Raw genomic sequence first — 24,203 nt, 5'->3', positions numbered from 1 at the left:
ATGAATAGATTGTGGATAGATTAATCTAGGTAATCTACTTTAATGGGACGGATTTAATTGATATCAATTTTTAACTTATTTTGGCATTGCTTCATATTTGATGACAAATCATAAAGAAACAAAATTGAATGCCGCTTCCATTGTGAATTTTGAAGAAATAAAGAATAAACGTGGATGTTTTATGTAAGCCTATTGAGAAAAAACACAAAAGAAGAAAGAAAAGGAAAATATTTTATAAACTGTGCGATCGATCAAATAAAATCCTGGAGTGAAACTGAACGAATATGAAACACATTTACTCAACAATCTATACTCTCATTTTACTTAATTATTATAAAATATATTTAAAATCTACAATACAATACAATACAAAATCCTCTTTATTGCACAACCTCAGAACAAATGTACATGAAAACACATATAATACATGAAGATAGAGGTAAACAACAGACGGCCTTATCGCTACAGAGCGATCTCTTCCAGACAACCTTTAGGTAGTGGAGAAATAAAACTTTTAATTTAACTAATTAGGAGGTGCAAAAAACTAAATTAAAACTAAATCGCAGTAGAGACAATACCTTTAAAATTTAAGTCTACAACAGTCAGACAATGCATATACATACATATTACATAATTATATACCTACATATACAGGGTGATTCATGAGACGTGAGCAGGACTAAGCCTACACAATCAGTAAATGTTAATGAACCGTTCATCATCATATTTAAGTAAAACAATCTCGCTTTATTTCTCTTATTTAACTTTTTGGGAAGGACAAATTTGATAATCTACAATCATGGACACCCTACAATACTTAATTAAGAAAGATAAAACCTCTTTAACCGTTATGACAGCAGTTTGATTATGAAGAAAACAAAATGTCACGATGGAATGAGATACGATTTTTCAAAAGTAACCAGACTCCGATGACATTCAATTTGTCACTTGTTATGGATAAAACAAAGAGGGTGACCATACTTGGCGTAAATAATTTAAAACATTTTTTTTTAACAGTAAAAAATAAAAGAACGTTAATCTCACAAATACTGGCACGAAACAGTTGCTTATAACTTACTGAATGCTCAAGCTTGATCCTGCTCACGTCTCCTGAATCATCCTGTATACATAAAATCGAATTTCGAATTTATGCTACTATTTAGATTACTTAATTATGTAATCTTCATTGCACAATACATGATAGTACAAATGGCGGTCTTGATGCCTTAAGGCATTCTCAGTCAGCTTATTGGCCATGCCAGAAAGATTAAGAAGAAGCAGTGTTTTTAAAATAAATTAAATATTACTTATATTTAAATCACTTACTACCATACCATAATCAAAAGCTCTGATACCTTGTTATTGTCAATGTACTAACATAATAGTAACACATACAATTAAGTCATATCATGATATTTGCAATTGGAACGAACCTATTTTGAACACATTCTAGCTGGTGTAAATTTACCCCTACATTCGTACCAACTTCGTGAAGTTTGTTCTACATGTACTGGTCCGTATTTAACAAAGTATGTAGTTGTTAAGCTTGGTAAATAGCGCTGGTAAGTTCTCTCGTTGGGACGCGATCAACGGCCACGCGACCACAACAGACTGAAAACTATTTAACCATGTGAGTCGTCCACCCTGTTAACTGACAGTTTCTAAACCTTATTGTAGAGGCATATCGGCATTATAAGTTTAAACACATTATTTCTGAACTTTTAGGTAAGGTCAATGTGGAGAAAACCGTCTATCAGATGGGCCGTGCGCTGGTGTGGGACGCTACCTGCGCCGACACGTTGGCGGCGTCCTACATTTCAGCGACTAGCAGACATACCGGGGCAGCGGCAGACACCCGAGAGCGACACCAGGCCAACAAATATAGCTGTCTCGGCGCCAACTACGAGTTCGTAGCCTTTGGCGTCGAGACACTCGGGTCGTGGGGCAAAGGTGCGCGTGGGCTCCACAAGGAGGTCGGGAAACGATTAAGGGAGGCAACAGGAGACCCTCGTGCAGGCAGCTTTCTCGCGCAAAGACTCGCTATTGCGATACAGCGCGGAAATGCTGCCTGTGTGATGGGCACTCTGCCAAGAGGCCAAGGGTTGGAGTGTACATTTTAGTTATTTTACTTTTTGAGTTAGGTTTAGTTATATTAGTTTATTTTATAAGTAGTTATAATTCTTGTAACTTACATTTAATTTGTATATACATTATTTATTAATAAATTGTTATTTTCAGACATTAAAGAGTCTATCAGATAAGACCGTCCACAAACTCTTTCGTCGCTTCTAACGACGCACATACAAATGTACGTTCTGACGTACGTGAACAAATACGAGAGTTGCCCTATGACGGAATATATTTTATTTTATTTCTTAGAAAAACTGACAACTAGAGTTACAAAATAGTTTGCGACATAGAAACATTAAGCCAATTACAAGTTTTACGCCGGTCTTGTCCACATTGACCTCTTATACGGTTTTATAATAATAATATAAAATAATAAATAAATGTGCGTAAGCGCCATCCAGTGGTCGAGTGGAGACCACGGACTAGCAAGCGCAGCGTAGAACGTCCACCCACAAGATGGACAGACGACCTTATTAAGGTCGCCGGAAGACGCTGGATGTGGGTCGCTTCCAACCGGTACATGTGGAGGTCCAAGTGGGAGGCCTATGTTCAGCAGTGGATGTCTTATGGTTGAGATGATGATGAAGCGCCATCCGCCATAAGGTAACTTTACCCGTGGAACGTGACAAATATGCCTACGATGCATGTTCTAGATAATAAATGATTAAATGAGGAAGCGGTCTTGCCCCCGGGCATCCGGCTTTTGCCATTAGTAATTGTGTTTAGGACTCGTCGTTATCGCGAATCAAGTTCAAAGTTTGCGTGGTCCGCGCCACTCGCAGTTTACGTACTCGCAAACTTAGCTGATGCAAATCTACTGGTTAGTTACAAGTGTTTCAAACAGCATAAGTAGTTAGTGTTTTGTTGTGTTCTGTATTGTTCAACATTGAATTAATATGTATACTGTAAAACCCAACTATAGTCCAGAAGTTCCCATGTTTCGCCTATTCGAGTTTAAGTTTGTCATTTCATTTCGCCTTCATTTATGGAGCCTACTAGAGTGACTGCTACTAGTGCAACCTGTATAGATAATATTTTCACTGATATTGTTCCTATTACTAAAAAAGTTATCAGTAATTTAGAATCAGACCACTTAGGTCAATTAATGGTATTTGAGACATTAAGGAAAAATACTTTGAGAAAACAAATAACTTTTGTACCAGTAACCTCGGACCGCGTAGAAAGAATGAAGCAAAGTCTAGTTCAGGCGGTACCCTTTTTGTCTTCCGATATGGGTCCAAATAGTATGTATAATTCATTCTTTCACACTTTTATGGATCATTATAATGCGATATTTACTTCAAAATCGGTCGTAGTTAGTGGTGCATCAGTTTTTAGTGAGTGGGCTACTGCGGACTTACATCAACGAAGACGTGCACTGTATGCCTTGTATGAGGAACGGCGGTTTAACACGAGTGATGAATTTAAAGAACATGTCAAGCAATATTCGAAAAAGTTTAAAATAGATTGTCATATAGCTAAGCGAAATTATCTAAGTCAAAGAATAAAAAATAGTCCCAACATTATTAAAGCAACCTGGAAAGTAATCAATGTGGAGACTGGTCGCTCGAAACACAGAGTGAATGATTTTAAACTAAATATTGATAACAAAATTATAGATTCCAATTTAGAAGTAGCTACAGAATTTGAAATTTTTTTCACTGACGTACCAGTTTTCACAACTAAGGATTTAAATTCATCACCCTCATCCGCTGTTACTCTATTAAAAGATAACGCTCCAGAGTGTTGTGGAGATTTTCATTTTGAACGTGTTTGTACCTCCGATGTAGTAAAGGCGTTTAATTCGGTTAATGTCAAAAAAACGAATGACCTCTGGGGAGTCTCTGTCCATGCTGTCAAATCCTTAGTAGAAATTATAGCGCCTGACTTAGTAATTATATTTAACAACAGTGTTGATTGCGGCGAGTTTCCTGATTTAATGAAACATAGTAAAATAACTCCTTTATTTAAATCGGGTAGCAACTCTGACCCCACTAACTTTAGACCGATATCTGTGCTACCAACGTTCAGTAAGATTTTTGAAAAATTAATTCTTTCTCAATTAGTACGACATTTTAACGTCAATAATTTAATGCATAATAAGCAGTATGGTTTTACACGGGGTCGCTCGACAACCGATACTGGTGTTGAGCTAATTAAGCATATCTTCGATGCCTGGGAGGAGTCACGAGATGCTATAGGTATCTTCTGTGATTTGTCTAAGGCCTTCGACTGCGTTTGTCATGAAACATTAATCAGGAAACTACACTGTTATGGAGTTAGAGGAGCGGCACTGGATTTACTTAAGTCCTACTTAAATGGTAGAATACAAAGGGTCGATGTGAATGGACAGCGATCGCCGGGGTCATTGGTCTCTATGGGTGTACCCCAGGGGTCAATATTGGGACCTTTCCTGTTCCTTATCTACATAAATGACTTGCCATTCCTTGTAAAGACCCACCATGATATAGTATTGTTTGCAGACGATACTTCACTTATTTTCAAAGTCAAACGACAGCAACAAGCTTACAATGATGTAAACGATGCTATTTCAAAAGTAGTAAATTGGTTCAATGTTAATAATTTATTGTTAAATGAGAATAAGACTAAATGTATTAAGTTTGTCACTAGTAATGCAAGGCATGTAAAAACAAGTGTCATTGTGAAGGATGAGGAATTGGAATTAGTTGATAGTACAGTTTTTCTTGGTATAACTTTAGATTCTAAACTCCAGTGGGGTCCCCATATTGCTACTCTTTCGAATAGACTGAGTTCTGCAGCTTTTGCAGTAAGCAAAATCCATCAGTTAACTGATGTAAAAACAGCTCGATTAGTATATTTTAGTTACTTCCATAGCATTATGTCATATGGTATTTTACTGTGGGGTGGTGCTTCAGATATAAATACCATTTTTGTTCTGCAGAAGAGGGCTATTCAAGCAATATATAAAATGAACCATAGAGACTCACTGAGAGATAAATTTAAGGAAATTGACATCATGACAGTGCACTGTCAATACATTTATGAGAATATTCTGTATGTGCATAAAAATATTGCCGATTTTAAGAAAAATTGTGACATTCATAATATTAATACTAGAAATAAACATAAGTTCGCCGTGCCCTTCACTCGGCTCCATAAAATTAAAAAATCATTCATGGGTAATTGTGTGAGATTTTATAATAAACTTCCAAACCATATTACTGAGTTAACAATTAATAAATTTAAGAATCATGTAAAGCGTAAACTTATTTCTAAAGCTTATTATACCACACAAGACTACATGAATGATAAAACAACGTGGGATTAATTGTGATTCGAAATGATTAATTATTTATTATATTTGAATAATGATGATGAAATGGATATTCCAATGCATGTATTTCCTTTGTTGTTTTTATTATATTTGTTTGACATTTAGAATTTATTCTAGAAACAATCTAGACTAGTATTTTTTATACATTTTTTTTTGTATGACTATATTTTGTGAAAGTTTTAGTATTAAATTTGATCTATGAATTATATTCATTAGTATTATATATGGAATAATATTTACAACATCAATAAATTGCTCTGATAATTAGATTAAGATAATTATATGTAATACTGTCTTACTATTCATAAGTGCTTGTTGCTAGGCCTACATGAATAAAGTATATTTGAATTTCGAGCGTGTATGAGGAATGTCATGAAAGTGAGGGAAGCGAAAGAGGTATGTCAGGATCGTAGCAAGTGGAAATCCGTGGTCTCTGCCTACCCCTCCGGGAAATAGGCGTGGTTATATGTATGTATGTATTTCAATATGATAATCTGTCAGAGTCAAAAGTGATGTTTTTGGTTGAAGGTTGACATAATGCCCAATTCAACAAGTCCTCTAAAGGAGATATGAACCATCTCATATTGGAATGATCATGATCGATGTTAGATCAGTATCACATTATATTGTTGGAATTGGCCTGTAAGTCGAATATCTTCGTTTAGGTGGGACTATTATTTGACAGCAGTAGTTCTATGGCTAAGTATTTCTATAAATAGAAGAAAAAACTCGGACAAAAGTAAATAAAACACTGTTAAATAATAATAATACTTAATTACAGGTTAGCCCTAAAATACGCTGATAATTTTTTTGTTGATAATTTAGAACATTTGCGTTTTTATCAAAAAAGAGTATATTTTGAAGATAACACGTTTAATTTTAGTTCAATGAATACAGATTTGATTTAAATGACATTTTGTAAAATATATGTAAGTAAGGAAAATATATAATAAAAATTAATTTGTCAACGTGTTTATGGGCCACCTTGTACGTCTAGAACTCGTGGACCATAATTATAGTAACTTAAATTATGGTCCGAATATTCAAGGTGTACAGGAAACACCTGCAATGAAATACTGTAATTTACAGTACATATGGTGCTACTTTTCCGCACTAGTGCGTAAATTAGCATATTATGTAACTGTGTCGGAAATTTAAAGAGTCATATGTACTGTAAAACGTTGTACGATACATGTGCGAATAGGTAATTCGCAACTTGTGTCGATTTATCGCCACTCGTTACGAATTTCCTAATTTTCGCACTTGTATCGTAATGTACTATTACAATATATCATTCTAATGTCAGTGTACGTTCGAAACGGGCTGTAAATCTGTCCTCTATCCACTACGAGACTTCACTCGCAGTTGTATGAAAGTACTAAAACTAAATACTGAACTAAGTCTCACGTACACTTGAACTAACTTTACTCGAAGTTCAAACCAACGTTGGCATCGGCATTGACTTAAACAAAACCAATTTAAATATACGCGGTATTTTTTAAAGTCCGTTAATTTCAAGGGTGCATTCCTGAGCCTTTCTCAAAGAAACCGGTATTCTAATTAACTCCATTTTGGAGATACCTAATCAATGATTTCTTTTCATCTGAAAAGGCCCCTACGAGCGTGTACACTTGCCATAGAATCAGTTTACATATTTATTAGGGTTTAGTAGTTTAGTTATTCGAATTACCATCGATATATCATAGTTTTCAGTTGCTTGCTGAATGTAAACAGAATACCCGTGCTACAACAACACTATTAATTTAATTACTGTTTACGAAAAGTATATCAGTCTCTTTAAATGTACTTAGCCATATCCCGAAGTTAACGAAGTAAAAAAAAAAACACCGTGTAGGGAGCGTGCATGAACTGTAGGAGGCAGCACAGGAGCCGTCAGATTTTTGGCGCGAGGCGTAAATCCGTACCCCTAGTGTAAATTTAGTCGATAGCGAAACATGACGTACGCGTTTGCGTTAAGTCTCGTTTTGTATGGGTTTTTGAACAGCGCACCAAGCGGGACGTTTTGGAAAGTCAAAAATCTCATACAAAATGACACTTAACGCAAACGCGTACGTCACGTTTCGCTGTCGAAAATATTTACACTAGGGGTACTGATGTTTATTGTTCAGATATAGTCCACAAGATGGCAGCACTTACTATGCACAAGAAAACACGTGACGTGTACATGTACATGTTTATGGTTCCGATTCAGGCCACAAGATGGCAGACCCTCCAACGCGCACGGTCCCTATAAGTTTAAAGCTGTAACTTGAATTTTTTTTTTATCTAGTGCGGCATTTTTGGTAGTTTATAATGATGCCTGTGTAAGATTACAAAAAACGTAATTGAAATTGAATTCGACCAAATCACACGATACAAACATAATTTAAAAAAAAAACTGACTGCAAAAATCAAATACTCCCTTCTATTTGTAAAGTCTAGTCTAGTAGTCTAGTTTGTCCTAAACGGGTGCAAACAAATAGAAAACATTATAACTTTTCTTATTTAACGATTTGTCCACTGTATGTTATTTTATGTATTTTTTCCGTATTACCCGTTGTCTGCCGTGATTCTGCTCACTTGATGGTCTCATCGGAAGATCAGCGCTGGAAGTTGCCAGTAACATGCTCAGATGAGGCCATTTCGTTACACTTTATTCTTTCTCCGTTTTTGTTAGTTGTAAATTGTCTCATTTGTGTTAACGAGTAAAATAACCATTTTGTGTATTTCTTGTAACCTAATATAACAACTTCTGTAAACATAATTATACTTACAAAAAAAAACAAGATAATAGCCCAAATAACGTTGCAAAAACCTTTCAAAAACCCCTTCAAAGCCGGGATGTTGGAAATCAAAGTTTAAACTGTGAAAGAAAGTAATTTGTACGAAAATATTGTTGCGTCGATCAAAGGCTAGCTTGGCTGAAAAGGTTTAACGGGTCTTTCAAAAATCTAGAAGGAATCGGCTCATTTCAAGGGCTTCGGGAAATACCTTTTTTTTTAATACTACGTCGGTGGCAAACAAGCATACGACCTGCCTGATGGTAAGCAGTATCCGTAGCCTATGTACGCCTGCAACTCCAGAGGAGTTACATGCGCGTTGCCGACCCTAACCTCCTCCCACCCTCGTTGAGCTCTGGCAACCTTACTCACCGGCAGGAACACAACACTATGAGTAGGGTCTAGTGTTATTTGGCTGCGATTTTCTGTAAGGTGGAGGTACTTCCCCAGTTGGGCTCTACTCTAGATCTGGAACGACATCCGCTGTGCTGTGCCCTACCACACAGAGCGAGATGACATTCACAATGCCCATACCTCTCTTATGGACGTAGTTTAAGGACATACCCGGGTCCAAAAACCTCCTCAAACCTCCGGACGAATGGTTTCATTGGTTACCGGAAGCGGCATTCAAATTGTTTAAATTTGGTATTGATATTGTTATTCTCACAGCGCATCTTACTCCCACCAATATACAAGTACATATGTGATGCAAACGTGTGATATGTCAAAATGAGATCAATTAGGCTCACACATACATTTAACTTAAACAATATTTTTAATTTAAGATATAAACACATTATTATTACTCGCTATGCAGCGATAAGGCCGCCTGTTATGTACCTATATCTTCATGTATTATATGTTTACATGTACATTTATTTTGAGGTTAGGCAATAAAGAGGATTTTTATTGTATGTGCTTACTGGGCACTGCGGCCTAATTAAGCACATGCTCACTATGGGGAAACGTGACATGGGGCGGTGCAGACTCTGCATGGAGGCAGAGGAGACGCCTTTGCACATCCTCGCAGAGTGCCCTTGCCTAATGCGCACTCGTGACTCAATCCTGGGCAGACACATATTACGTCCGGAGGAGTTAAGGTCTCTCGAGATCAAGAGGATCCTGCAGCTGTTTGAAGTTGCAGGTTTGCATCGAGAGTTGTAGTAGGTGGCGATCACAATAGATCAGGAATGGTCGCAGTGATATTTAGGCTGTAGAGCCTTACATAGCCCCTGACAAAGAAGAAGAAGATTGTATTATAATTTTTTGTAAGGTGGAAGCGGCTTCCGATTTGGACATGAAAGGGGAGCAAACTATTTAATCGGTTGATCCTGAGAGTATGTCTAATTACCATTAATATTTAATAATTTCTATGTCGTTAAGATCTGCCTGTTGTTTACCTCTTTTCAATTTTCTGTACCCTTGTATTATTTTATGTGTTGAGGCGTGGAATAAAGAGTATTTGTATTGTATTGTATCATAAACAGTGCCCGTACTTTTCATGCCGTTGACGCAAAAATGACGTAATTTAACATTCCGGGAGTTATTCTACAATACTACAAATTTAAAGAAAAAGAAAGCTTGTTACGCTGTTAAAAATCAAATATATGTATTATTTAATAAATTAATAATCTATTATTTATTTGAGTGACAATAAGATGAAAGTCAGACGTTTCTGTACTGATTGTCAAGTATAATTATGTATAACTTACGTAAGGAGGTTGATAAATGATTAATTATTACGAAAATATTAATTGGAATCATACTCTATGTAGCGTGATGTCATTTTTCTGTCAACGGCATGAAAAGTACGGGCTCTGATCATAAATAATATCACTCCAATGCGGTTTTGTACTCAAATCAATGTGTAAGTATATTTGTGTAAATAGACGTCAAATCATGGCTGTGTGGGCGACAGTAATTTGACAGTTGTTTTTTTTTTTAAATATCATAAACACTTGTCAACAAATAATCACATATTCGGCATGTCTGGTGCGATAATGTTTTCCAATAGCTTAGTTCTATAATTAACTTATTAATAGACAACTATGAAAATAGTACATTTCGATGCTAGTGCGGAAAGTATGTCATTACTTCACGAGTACCGAGATATCTTGCCACGTGCCGTAGGCGAGTGACAAGACTCGGGACGAGTGAAGAATGACATTTCCGCACGTGTATCGAACGACGTTTTTTAATACAGTTGCGAAAAAATAAAAAAAAACAACAAGTACTTACTTTTTTATGCATGTTCTATAAGACAAAAACAATTGTAAATATAAAATATTATACTATTATTACCTAAGTATCATTATTTACGATTATTTGTGTATCGTATATTTAAATTGTATAAAAACAATATCGAATGTTGCCTTTGGAAACTTAAAATATTCTTGCAGTAAGAAAAACGCCTCTGCTTTGACAGGCGTTTCGGCAGCTATTCCGTTCCATTCAGACAACTTATTAACAACGGTTTTTCAATATTCAATATTAATAAATAAACGTGTTATAATGATGAAGAGGTAAGTAATAAAATATGAAATATGCTTATATTTATTATTTTTACATTAACAGTAGGTTTTTATGTTGATTATGACTTTTAAAGGAAACTAACATTAACACTCATCAATAAGTAGTCATGAATTGGAACAAGTAGAAAAGTAAAAAGCACTAGTTCGCGAAATGCAACTTTCCGCACGCTAAACAGCTACGTAAAGTAGCACTTTTTGAGCAACTGTATTAAAAAAGTTATTTCACTGTATGGGGCAAATTTTTATAACTCTTGTTAACAATCGAGCCAAGGCTTTCTTCTACTGATGTTTTATTCATCGTCTTCAATAATAATTTCCATATTTACGTAAATTTGAATTAAATTGGCTAGTATATTATTCTCTTCGGTTACCGCGATATTAACCTATTCATTAAATAAAATTTTGGAAACTGATTAAATCGCGTATAATTAATTTAAAACACAGGCAAATATAGTATTCGGAAAGTCGAGATGCATTTTAAATTCGCTATATGGGATTTAATCCTTTTCCAGGCATAGTACGATTTATCGACCACATAGAAAGAAAGAAAATAAATTTATTCAGGACGCTAACAATGTTGCTTAAATATATTGAAACACATTTATTAGTAAAAAAAATATAAACGTCACTGAAAAGGTCTCCCCTCAGCTTGATGTCAAGTTACCTTTCAGGTATCTTGACGCTGGTCTTCCGTGGAGACCTGTCCAAGCGATCGCGTCTGTACGTAAACTTAAATAACATTTACAGTACATATGGGGCTACTTTATAGCACTAGTGCGAGAAGTAGCATATTACGTTACTGTGTCGAACATTTAAAGGGCCATATGTACTGTAAAACGTTGTACGATACATGTGCGAATAGGTAATTCGCAACTCGTGTCGATTTAAAACACTCCCTTCGGTCGTGTTTTAATTTATTGCCACTCGTTTCGAATTTCCTATTTTTCGCACTTGTATCGTAATGTACTATACTAAGTCGAGATGAGAATAGGAATCACATTTTTTTCAGTTAGCGCTATTTATATATTATGTATACCTAACTTGTTGTGAGAATAATAAAAACTTAATAAACGTTAAAGTTGGAATTGGCACTTGGAGCTGATTTCTGCAAATTTAAAAGGTACTTTTTGTATTTTACTTTAAAAGACAAAATTGAATTTACAATTACAACTTTAGCATTGCGATTTAAGGATCAAATTAGATTGCAGTTTCTGGAAATGTGACTTGTCTTCAAATGAATCGTCAAAGCTGGATTAATTGGAATACATTTGGATTTTTTGGGAAAACCTTGTAGATTGGTGGGGCTTGGAAAAGGGTTAACCCGCGTCCATAGTTTTGGAACAATATTGCTAAAGCTCATCCTAGCTAGCGTTCTCTTACTTTGTCTACATTTATATTGCACAAAATACGAGATTTATTTAATTATCTGAGTAAATGGAATTGAGGTAAATACAACACTGGAACTTATGGATAATTATTTTATGGAATAGGAGACAATGCTTATTATTAATTTGATTAAATAGAGGCACCGTAACAAATAAAATTAGATACCATCAGGCGTAACGTAAAAAATGTATTCACTCTTCAATACTTTCCTGTAATACAATAGATGATCAAACGAACTTCTCGAGCGAAGTTCGATCACTATTATATGAGTCGTTTCATTCGAAGATATAACATTTACCAGGTAGTCCTTTGAACCTACAGGCGACTTTTGCACGATATTAAGAGACAGTCAATTGACTATTGAACTGATTTTTAGTTCAGTCATTCGTTCCCCTACCCTTTCCGTTCGTTCCACCGTTATAGTTGCTCATTATCTTTAGAGAAAACGCAAAACTTTTTAAATTTGGGGTCGTATTAGGGAGGGAGGGTTATTATATCTTCGAATGAAACGACTCATATAATAGTGATCGAACTTCGCTCGAGAAGTTCGTTTGATCATCTATTATATTTCGTTCGTTTCATTCTTCAGATATAACATTTACCAGGTAGATGTTTAGAGTCTTAAAGTTTTGCTTAAGGTGGAATGAAACTATAGGTATATAGACACGAAATCAATATATTTCTTTTCTTCTTTGACGTGACCTTATTGGTCAGTCATCTAATATTAACAATTGTTCATATAATCAAAAAATCATCTACTTATGATCGATAATCTTATTATCTAAGGATTGTCACTTGTATTCGGCAAGCAAACAGATCTCGCAAAGAGTCCTTCATCCGATAGTGGCCTATTATAGAACCGCGATAACGACGTAGACGCCGAGGTCCAGCCTGCTGTGCGGCGGATAGTGTCGACGCTGACCCCGGCGCGGCTCGCGGCCGACGTGGCGGCGTGGCGCACGCTGTGCGCGCTAAACACTGTCATGTCAATGCCACTTTCCGACAAAACATTTTTAATCCATCTGCTGATGGTTTGAGAAGTTGCAGGTCTATGTGGAGTCTTGTATGTCAATAACAAATGTCCTATGCTATCAACTCTCTTATTTTTTGTTACAAAAATATAATCTCTGAGAGTTGTAGCAGGGCATATAGAAACATTATCTTTAAAATATGGGAGGAAGAGGACCGGTTGCTCTCGCCCGACAGCTGATGTTTTAATTATGTCCGTGATTCCAACTTTGACACCGTTTGTGGTAATAACAATATTTTCGATTTTTATAAGCGATAATGTTTGAACCCTATGCGCTGTGCATATGGCCAGTAATGTAACTAATTTTTTCGACAATAGTTCCAGGCTTATACTTGTATTTGGATATCAGTGAGAGACACGGTTTAAAACAACCTGAGGGTCCCATGTATGGTTATACTTGGGACCGTTCGGTCTTTGTTTGTACGCCCCTTTAAGAAGGCGTTTCACGCAATCGTCCGAACCGACACTGTCTCCCAATAACAAGGATAAGGCTGAACGGTGACTATTCAGTGTGCCGTATGCACAATTTTTGTTAAATTGTTCTGTTAAAAAAGACAATATTGTCGATTTTGGGGGATTGAAAATTTCAATAGAATTAACGGTGCAAAATTGCCACCAGAGCTTATAAGTAACTTCGTATTGTTGTATTGTTTTGTCGGAGAGTGATGCCAACATCAGTGTTATAGCCTCTGGTGGGGAGCCTCTTCGACTGAAGGACTGTTGCAGAGCTTCGCGACCCCCAGGGTAAGCCCCTTGTGTAGGGGATGGCAGTCCCTGTAATGGGAATGAAGCAAGTTTTTATTCGGGTTGAGAAACATTATCTCCGAACTAAGAAGGCTCTGCAATAGGGGGAACCACGGTTGCGATGGCCAAAAAGGAAACACTAATATTCCATTTGCTTGATCGTCTACGATCTTTCTAAGGCATTTTAAAATTAACGACAAAGGGGGAAAGGCGTAAAAATATTTTTTACTCCAGTTAATTGTAAATGCGTCGACCGCTATCGCATCTGGGTCGCATTTCCATGACACAAAATTTTGGCATTTTGCATTGGAACGAGAAGCAAATAAGTCTATTGTTGGTTTACCAAACCGGTGTACTATAGATTCAAACGCTCTGTCCGAAAGTTCCCATTCGGTGTCAGGGTTAACTATTTTTCTAGACTCTGGATCCGCAATATTTTCTTTTGTATTTATATATGATGCAAAGATCAATATATTTCGCTTCTCGCACCATTGCCAAATTGTACGAGACAAATCGTTTAGGTGTGGAAACTGTATGCCCCCCATGCGATTTATATAACTTATAGCGGTCGTGTTATCAACCCGCAACAAAATTGCACAATTAGTAATATTTTTTGCAAAGCTCTTTAATCCGAGGTAGACAGCCAGTAATTCTAAATAATTAATATGAGAATCTCGTTCTGAAGATTTCCACGTGCCATTAATCTTATTTTTCCCACAAACCGCACCCCAACCTGAGTTGGATGCGTCACTGTAAATTTCGAGTTGAAAATTAGGATTTCTCATGTAATTATTTGATGAACTAATATTATTTAACCACCAGTTAAGATCGTCCAGTATGGTACTAGAAGGTTTCATTTTAGCTTCAAAATTATCGTTATTTTTTAATAACTCGAGATATTTTTGCCTTTCTAAGTTTTTTGCATAAACCCAACCATATTTTACAGCGGGACAGGCTGACACTAAAACTCCGATGAGTTGTGAGAACTCCCGAATGGTACATTTAGGGAGCCTTAGAAATTTACGAGCCAATTGTGCAATTTTGTTTCGTTTATCTTCGGGTAAGGCAATGGTCAAATTTTGGGTATAAAAGTTAAACCCTAAAAATTTACAAGTCTGTTCTCTTGATTTGAAGACCTTGTTTTTCAATGGTCTTAGCCGCCTTGATTTTTTCGCCAATAATTTATTGCCAAATAGGGTATCATCACGTTCTGTATCTTGAATAACTTGCAAGAACGTCTTATCGAGACTAGGAGTGATGAGTTTTATGCGACTCTGTCACACAGAATGCGGCAGCCGTTACTGAGGTGTTTCATAGCTTCGATTCCGTTGGCATCGACACATTTAATTAGTATATCCATGGCCCTGTTGACGGCAGCGATCCCATGGCCGAGTTGTTGCTGCGTTGTGGCTAGATTTTTATCTCGGTTCCGGACCATATCGGGTACGGCTGCTGAAATTTCCACGTTTAATTTTGGTGCCTGTAACAGTCGACAGTTGTCGGGAACCAAATAGTCTTTTTGTATTTTATCTTTGGTTTCCTTCGTCATACCTTTTTTGAGTAACGGTAACCAAAGTTTCGTTAAATTGTCGTGGATTTTTTCGCCATACTCGGGGCTAGCCTCGGTCGACTCCCCGAGAGCCAGCAGCATGTCCGGATCGAGCTCGGGTTGAGCTGATGACAAGGGTAAATCTGCCTGATTTTCAGGTGCAGGAATCCCGTTATTATGATCTTGCATCGGTACATCACTTTTATGTTCCGGTACGGGATTTTCGATGTTTAACTGTGGTTCCTGTATAATAGGATCATGAGCCGGTACGGAACCGTCTGGATTTTGCCTGCGAGCACCTCTCCGCCCCCCCCTGTTCGACGCGTAACGAGGGGGCGCTGACCAGTTTCCTTTTTTTCACGGTAATAATTTAACTTTTCTTTAGCTGTGCGCTTCGACATTTTTGTCGTAACCGAGGAGCTAAAGTGGCGCGTGCGTTCGTCGCCGTGCACGAAAAAAGAATGAGCAACTATAACGGTGGAACGAACGGAAAGGGTAGGGGAACGAATGACTGAACTAAAAATCAGTTCAATAGTCAATTGACTGTCTCTTAATATCGTGCAAAAGTCGCCTGTAGGTTCAAAGGACTACCTGGTAAATGTTATATCTGAAGAATGAAACGAACGAAATATAATAGCTCTTGTAGTAAGGAAACGGCCAAGCCACATATTTTGACTAAGATATACAGTTTGTGAAGATAGGTATGGTAGAGTTAGAAGCTTGGCTCTAAATGAAATTTAATAACTTTTGGTTTTGAGCCTTATGGTTCTGTCTTGGTAACATTTTACATATAAATGTTTTTGGTGGAATTAATAATTTCAGCTGGAATTGAATATATAGAGAAATCCCTTAATTTTACTAAATCTGGTTTCGTAGATTGCGAAACATTATGTTAGATAGGCGCGCTTTCACGATACGCGTCAGGAATGAATTTTTGTACAATATTATCGGCCTAAGCATACAATTTTTCTATCTCTTATCAGGTAGGATCCGTAGGATTTAACAGTACAGTCATCAACATCATTTGCCTTTAACATCAATAAAATGATGGTTTAAACCGCGTCCATAACATTGCGGCACTTATATAAATGGCTAGTAAGTCCAATGCGAGAGCAGCAGCCGTGACCGCATAGCGGGCAGGACAATGTCATGCCCGGTGACGAAGGCGGGAAATAAGCGCGCTGGTGCCTCAGTTCTCGCCTAGTGTGAAAGAGTTTAAGTCATGCTTCATAATATGCAGACACTCCCTCACCCAGGGTCTTCCTCCAGTGGTAGCAGTCTTCAGCCTCCCTTTCCAGTCGGTGGGATCGATCCGGAACACACACACACACAGTAACACTACAATAAGTTTATTTATATACTAGGTATAATATAAGGAACGTTACATAGTCGTAGGCAATATATGTACGCAGCTCATATCTCAAGGTGCTTAAAATACCCGCAAAAAGACAAACACCCAGAGCACAGGGAAGACAGATGTGCCCCTCGAGACTTCATTAGTAGCACGATACAGCCTTCCACGCCCGTCTCTCTCTGACCAGTTTAGATAAAAGAGATAGACGTGTCTGTAGTAATTATGTAAGTGGTTATATGAAGGACTCTTGGAGATGTCGGGTGTTAAGAGTTTTTTTCCGGTCCGGGTTTTTAAATAAAATGACTGCGATGGTCATTTTATTTTAAATCCGGACTCCTGAAGAAACAAAATGGAGTAAAGTCTTCTTCTTTTCTTCGTTTAAAATATGGCTTCCATCAAATCTATGATGATTTTGCCAATGTCAAGTTTCGTTGTAAGTTTTAAGTGTGCTCGTAGAGCATGACGTTGTTTGGTAGATGCTTTTAGTAAAGAGATAGCTGGACTTTACTAAAAGCCACGATGGATTGCCGGATGTTGATTAAAACATGGTTAAACGCGTTTCAAGATTAGTTTTTCATTAACTGCACACTTCCACGATAGTTCACTGCATAATAAGCTTAACACTTTGAACAACATAAATGAGCAAAACACAAAAAAATATTCTGGAGACGTCTTCGCCATCTTGAATCTCAACGACAACCCTGGAGTAAAGTCAAGGAGTATCACTATTAACGTCATATTTGTATAGTATTTTGACATGAATGATCACATTACCACACTGTCAAAGCAACAGACCTAACGTTTACTACTAAAGACAAATGTAGTGTGCAAAAGGGAAGCCATCACGTATATGAACATCCCATGAGTGCGAAAGAGGCAGAACATATGAGAAAACGTGACCATTTTTGAGTTAGAAGTCGGCCGCAGTCGGCCAAGCGCCACCTCACGTAAATATTAAAACAATTTATTTATTACGCAGACACCTTATAATATAACTATTTTTATTTTATTTTTATTTAGGCAACAATCAGTCTTATACAAAAAATAATGTAAAAATAAGTAATGTGTTAATTAATAGACCTTGAGTGCCCTACCTTAATAATAATATGTTTTAATCTAAAGTAGCTAGTCTAGGAGCAGTAAGCGGAAAACAAAGTTATCAGTTAGTAACAATAAAATTATCAGTAACTTGAGTGAATCTGTATTTATTCATTCACGGGCAGGTTCGTTGATACTCGTACATACATCCACACGGGGTACACAAGAATATTATATACATAAGTCAATACCTACAATGTTACATTGTTATAAGTTCTAATATGCAGAGGTTATTACAAAAAAATTAAAACAATTTTTTTTATACTACATCGGTGGCAAACAAGCATACGGCCCGCCTGGTGTTAAGCAGTCTCCGTAGCTTCTGTACGCATATGCATGCATGCTATGTATGTATGTATGTAAAACAATTTACTTATTACAACCCCTCTGGTGTTGCAGGTGTCCATGGGCGGCGGTAATCGCTTACCATCAGGTGATCCGTCTGCTCGTTTGCCTCCTCTACCATAAAAAAATCATAATTTAACAAGAGGGTTATTGTTTTAAAATCATTTTCCTATAAATAACCTAAACCTAAAGTATTGTTCCAACATTATCGGAGCTGTACAGTATCGAATCGCTGTCATTTCGCATTATTGAATAATCATCAATAATTACCCGGCACAATTTTGTCAGTATAATTGGCGGTTGTAGCTGTAGCTAATTGTTAATTTATTGACCGTCCCTCGAGTCGCACATTAATTGAGGTAGCCTCGTGAGGTATTTTATGTGGAGATATTTATGAGGCGAGCTCGTTTATGCACATCAATAAAGTTGATATGAATTATTGAAACGATTGGTTGGCGTGAAACATGGATTAGTGTTGACTTAAACACCATAAAAATATAGCAAGTAATTGTAGTTTATTTGACTGCTTTATATCAACACACATTATAAATGGTCTATGATGTGTTCAGGAACCGCATGTCACAACTGCTATTGATCAAACACTCAATAAAATATGTAACATATAAGGCCAAATCGACTTAGTTATTTAGTTTTTAGAGATGTTTGTAATCTGAATGTCATTATAAAATCAATATCGACGTTAATATCATGCGTTAAAAACATTTTCACAGATAAGAAATTTGTTATAACAAAAAAAATCTCTTTATGCTGGCCGCAACTTGCGGTCTATGAACGCATCATAGATGGTTTTTGTAGAGTATTAACAACAATAAAGGAACAACACGGAGGATTAAACACCAAGATGATCAAATAAATAAATAAATAGGAATAATATTTTTTTTTTTATATGACACAATACCATTTCATTACAGCAGTGAAACAACTATTGAATTAAAAATGTAAACAGCCCCTATGCTATATGCAAAAATAAATAATAAATAAATAAATATTATAGAGACATTCTTACACAAATTGACTAAGTCCCACGGTAAAAAAATCCTTAAAACTGCTGGATCGATTTCTGTCAAATATAGCTAAAAACCACCCCAATTAAACTCGCTTCACGTAAAAAAAACGCATCGTAATCGGTCTATCCATTCGAGAGCTATGATGCCACAAACAAACAGACAGATAGACAGATATCGTCGTCAAACATATAACACCCCTCTTTTTGCGTAGGGAGTAAAAAAATCTATAAATATATACATTTTACAAAGATTAACTTATCAAAGATTTTTGCTAAAAATAATGTTTTTTTTTTTAAATCCCAGCCTACGGCAGCTCTAAGAAGCTTACCAGCTTTATGGTGGAACGTAAAAATATTCTATTTTTAATGCCCGTCGTTAATATTCTTTGAAAGAAATGCGACTTAAAAGTTTATCTTCTCAGTGGTAACGTGCCTTTGAGCAACAGCCCAGTAAAGGTACGGTTGCGCAAACGATTTAATTATAATAGACACGATTTTTTTAATATACATCGTGTCATTCACGAAGACGCATTCCTTGATTCCTATTACCATGAGATTAAAGGTTAGATTTGACAAACTTGCACGTCATCGTGGATCACAAAAACTATACCGTTCTGAGAAAACATTTACAGATAATATAAGCAGCATTCCTACAAAAATTCTACCCGGAAGTAGGTAAGTAAATAGAAAATAAGTTTTTGGCAAAAATTTCATTTTTGGTGCAAGCTTTTATCGCTGACTGTACTTTTCTTTCCACAAGTAACTCTAATCAATACTCATCGAGACAATTCTAAAAACCCCAAACACAATTAGGTTACGTTGTTTTATCACAGAGTTCCTATGGCCGCCTCCTGTCTCCATCATCAGATCATTTCGATAGTACCATAATATTGCATTGTCACCCGACTTACATATGTATGCAAATTTTCAGCTTCATCGGAAACCGGGAAGTGGGTCAAATTTAACTTGCAAGATTTGATTACAAACAGACAACGGTCAGGTGAAAGTAAATAAAAGATTGTAAAAATAATTTACTTGTTTCTTCATTTCCTACAATTCTTACTATATTTATTTAAGATAAGATAAAGATATTGGACCCGGGTATGTCCTTATTGGACCTGGGTACGTCCTTATTGGACCCGGGAAAAAAAAAATATAGTTGATTATTCAAGTAGGCATATTACAATGCGCTTATGAACGTCAAATAAAGCTACACCGACTCTAACCCCACACCTCTGACCCTCTCGCTGGCAAGCATAACGACATATTTGCATTAAGTCAGTAAATTTAAAAGCGAAATCAAATAAAATGTATACATGTAAAGCTAATAAAATAATTCACAAATACGGTAAAAACAGATAATACTACAGTCACGTCTGAAAATATCGATACGAAAAATGCACCAAATATATATATACACTACCTTAACACATAGGCAATAAAGTCGTGTATACATAATATTGGCACTTTTATCGTATCTTTATTTTCAGATGTGACCGTACCACTTTGTTTAGATGCTTACTTATCGATCTACAAACGATAATTTCATAAAAATCGTACAAAAAAACGCGTTGGACGGACAATCCAAAGATATGGGTCCCACCTTGGTCAGAGTTGATCATCGTTTGTTTTTTTTTATCAATGTGATAGACATTTGTATATACAATTTATAAAAAATACATTTGTGATTCGCGCGTGTATATACTTGTACAGGAAAATAGAAATAGTGATCACAACAAAATTGAAATCCGCATTCATTTTATATACAAAAAAAAAAGTTTTTGTTTATATGTTTTAGCTTTTAATCAAATTTTGAAATCGGAAATCTGCCGGACAGCCTGTATAGCCACGTTAAGTAGTGAGGACTGATGTGATGATGAAAGATGACTGCGTGCGAGTGTTCCGCAGACCTGTGTAAAGTCGTCAAAAGGAGCGCCACAAAGAACCCGCTTACTAACGTACGTACGGTCTCAGCTTGTTACTTGTGCTGCACATGTGCCGGGTTTACATTAGCTTAGTGACTGGTGCTAAGTACAAGTGCTTAGTGCAACTGGCTTTAGACTTGAGTGTATTAAATGTAGGCTATATCAATTCAGTGGAAAATAAGGAAGCTTATCGAAATTAGTTGTTATTCAACCTTAAACGTCGGTTATTAAAATTAGTAGGTAGTCGTCTAAAAAATCAGAATTGTGGATAGTTACCTCTAACTGAATAATACATTTGTTTAACTACTGTATACGGTGGTAATGGAACATATAAGAGCAACAATATTTAACAAATGCCGAAGAAAACAAGGGTAAACGAAACATTGGTCAGTCATCGTTAAACACTTTCAGAAGGATCATAAAAAAGGATATATAAAATGTATTATATAATATTCTATTTATTACGTTCTAGTTTTGAAGTCGACTCGCTTCTTATCAATCAATCAGGCGGGCTGTATAAATATCCACTTGTACAGTGAGCTGCGAAATCGCATGGAAAAATTATGAATGAACTCATTGATACGAGTAAACTCGCCATGCACTTTTACAGGTACAGTATAACCGTCCGGAGCAGTATCAGGGCATTATAGGACAGTTCCTTCAAGTCTGTTTTAGTTGGATTTGACAAAAAAAAAAAATTGAAGAAGTATATCTTTTCCGAATTATCCTTTACAACTACTCCACATAAACATGAATGTCATAGGGACCATCATTCGACGGTATCAGCGTAATTCGTCCCATTCGTTTTTCGTTCATTTCTTATGTCCGTCTCATTCTGTGTTCGTCACTCATTCTTTATTCGTCTCAATCGCTATATGCCCCTATCGTCTTAAGTACAATGATGTAGCCTGTCTCTTTCTTAATAAGTCTTTTTCGTTTTTCGTCACGGTCTTCCTAGGACTATGTCTTTGTTTGTGTCTCTCGTTTTTGGTATCATTCGCACTTTATCTTTAGTCACTTTCGTTATTCGTCTCACTCTTTTTTGTCTTTAGTGGTAACTCGTTCCGTTCTTTTTTGGGCACGTTCGCTAATCGTCCGGTACTACGTAGGTCTTAGTTGCTATTCATATCTCCTCCGGATCGGAATTGATAAACAAATTGAAGTTTAGGGGACATATACAGAACGGAAAAAAATGAGGGCCCTGAAGGGTCTGGGACTTAGATACTTAAGATAGCTAATTTTTCTCAAGATAAACATTATTTCATTTGAAAAAATAACTGCATTCATAGCGACCGAGACGCAAAACGAATGTAACGAACTTAGAATTAGACTGAAAATGAATGAGACTAATCACGAATGTGACGAATAACGAATGCATAAAAAAAATGAGACGAATAAGTGAATGAGACCAAAATCGAAAGGGAATAATTAAGAATGAGTCATAGGAAGACCGTGACGAAAAACGAAAAAGACTTATTAAGAAAGAGACAGGTTACATAATTGGACTTAAGACGATAGGGACGTATAGCGATCGAGACGAATAAGAATGAGTTACGAACACAGAATGAGACGCACATAAGAAATGAACGAAAAACGAATGGAACGAATTATGCTGATACCTACTAATGATAACGACTACTAATGATAACGACTAAGCTCGTGTAAACACAGCATTACTATTACTACTCATCTCGGCAAGCTCATTCAAGACGGGCGTCTTTGTTGCGGTACAGCCACAGCATGCGGGTTAGGATGTGGTCGCATCAAACTCAGAGAATGCAAAATATGACTTAAGAATTTACAATATTAATAATAAGAGCTTGGACGCTGAACCGCGTCTCATGTGGCTTAAAATAAACATACAGATCGCCTGATGCTAAGTGATTCATTTTTTTTCCCGGATAGTGTTGTAACTACTCCCTCGATCAATGTTTTTAAAAAGAGAATAGACAAGTGGCTTTTAAACAATAAGTTATATTATATAATAATAATACTTTATTCATCCGTTTAAAACCTATGTATTTTAAAGTGTCTTTTGAAACGTATACACGGTGGCCAAAAAATATGCCAGGGAGGTTTTGGGCTTATACTGAGCAACTTTTACTATGAGACCAATCCCGAAATCGCGAAAAGAATTCTGGCTGTTTCATACATTTTAGTTGGTCCATTTCCTATCGGAGAGTCAATTTTTTTTCGCGAGTTCGGGGTTGGTCCCACAGTAAAAGTTGCTCTGTATAATCCCAAAACCTCCCTAGCAACGGGAATACACATATTTTTGGCCACCTTGTATACATATATCGGAAGGTAACCTGAGGACAATGCAAATAATGAAGCAATTCAATTCTGCAGAAAAACGTCGAGCATCACATTGTGGTATAACCAAATCAATGCTCCAGTTATGTCAGCGCCCTAATCTTAGGCCCAGTACACACCGCACGCAGTCAGCGGCTGTTTGTGCATTCATCGCAGAGTCATTTGTGCTCGGAATGAGCCCCAGAGAACAATCTCTTGTTTGTGGACGAGATGCACGAAAGCGAGATACCAGACAAACATACAAGTATACTACAGGTACAGTCAGCATCAAAAGTAGCGGATGAAACAACGCATCAAAACTATCTGATATTCCGGATAACTTTTCCAAATATAGATAAATGTTTAAAATTTTAGTTCAAACGAATATCTTTCACAGTTTTCATTGTTCTGCATATAGAAACATCACTTTTTGTTAAGCTGTTACAGAATGGTACATACTTTTGAACCGTTGTTTGATCTGCTACATTTGATGCTGACTGTACTTACGTAAGTACTGGCGACTCAAATTATATATGTTCGTGTAAAAGTAGCAAAAGGTACCGTAGTAAGAATATATATTTTACTAAAACTGAGTGATAGGAATAGGAATACTAATTTTAAAAAAATACTGTTGAGCTTTGGAACGCCTTTTTTGGAAAGAAAAGTGATAATATCCTAGAAGCCTAAGTTTAAAAT

The 24,203-nt window shown here is 36.4% G+C and overlaps 1 protein-coding gene and 1 pseudogene across 1 annotated transcript in view; both read right to left on the bottom strand.

Moving 5' to 3' along the window:
- The window catches only part of LOC133515617 (uncharacterized), a 1,004,237-nt gene that overhangs the window by 609,560 nt on the left and 370,474 nt on the right, over positions 1-24,203 (bottom strand).
- Positions 12,802-15,748, bottom strand: LOC133530808 (uncharacterized; annotated as a pseudogene).

Source organism: Cydia pomonella, chromosome 2, assembly GCF_033807575.1.
Source record: "Cydia pomonella isolate Wapato2018A chromosome 2, ilCydPomo1, whole genome shotgun sequence".
Lineage (NCBI taxonomy): Eukaryota > Metazoa > Arthropoda > Insecta > Lepidoptera > Tortricidae > Cydia > Cydia pomonella.
The sequence above is the reverse complement of the archived record's forward strand: the minus strand, read 5'-3'. Positions and strand labels throughout refer to the sequence as shown.